Source organism: Ambystoma mexicanum, chromosome 1q (assembly GCF_040938575.1).
Source record: "Ambystoma mexicanum isolate Mex_15411 chromosome 1q, UKY_AmexF1_1, whole genome shotgun sequence".
Taxonomy (NCBI): domain Eukaryota; kingdom Metazoa; phylum Chordata; class Amphibia; order Caudata; family Ambystomatidae; genus Ambystoma; species Ambystoma mexicanum.
In genome coordinates this window covers 155,430,315-155,430,674 of record NC_090922.1, presented here as the reverse complement: position 1 = coordinate 155,430,674, position 360 = coordinate 155,430,315, and the positions used below count along the sequence as shown (strand labels likewise).

Below are 360 nucleotides of genomic sequence, written 5' to 3'. Positions count from 1 at the left end.
TGTTTGTGTGCGGGGCTCGAAGCGGCCCCGCAAGATTCGTGGAATGGAATTAAGTTATTCGTGTCAGAAATAGCGCTCTACCTATGGCGCTATACACACACATTTCACTGCACATTTCTTTGCCTTTGTTTTGCTGCATAATTCACGGGGGGGGGCATGGGGAGGGGGATTTGGGTGAGACTATATGGGGAGAGGGTGGGAGGGTGGGGGAGCGGCAGATGGTCTCCCCTCCTTTGCATTTTGCAGTAAAAAAAATGATATACATATATATAGAGAGAGAGAGAGAGAGAGAGGGGGAGGGGGGTTTGCATATTGTGTAGGTTGCTAGTCTCCGAGTCGTATTGCAGGCGCTACCTTTTG

At 50.0% G+C, this 360-nt stretch overlaps 1 protein-coding gene across 1 annotated transcript in view; it reads left to right on the top strand.

Annotated features, from left to right (window-relative positions):
- The window catches only part of LOC138521073 (forkhead box protein C2-like), a 2,084-nt gene extending 1,955 nt beyond the window's left edge, over nt 1-129 (top strand). The window contains exon 1 of the mRNA XM_069633615.1: nt 1-129. This exon is cut by the window's left edge and continues 1,955 nt beyond it. The gene's annotated coding sequence lies outside the window, so the exon portion shown is untranslated.
- The last annotated feature ends 231 nt before the right edge of the window (nt 130-360 follow it).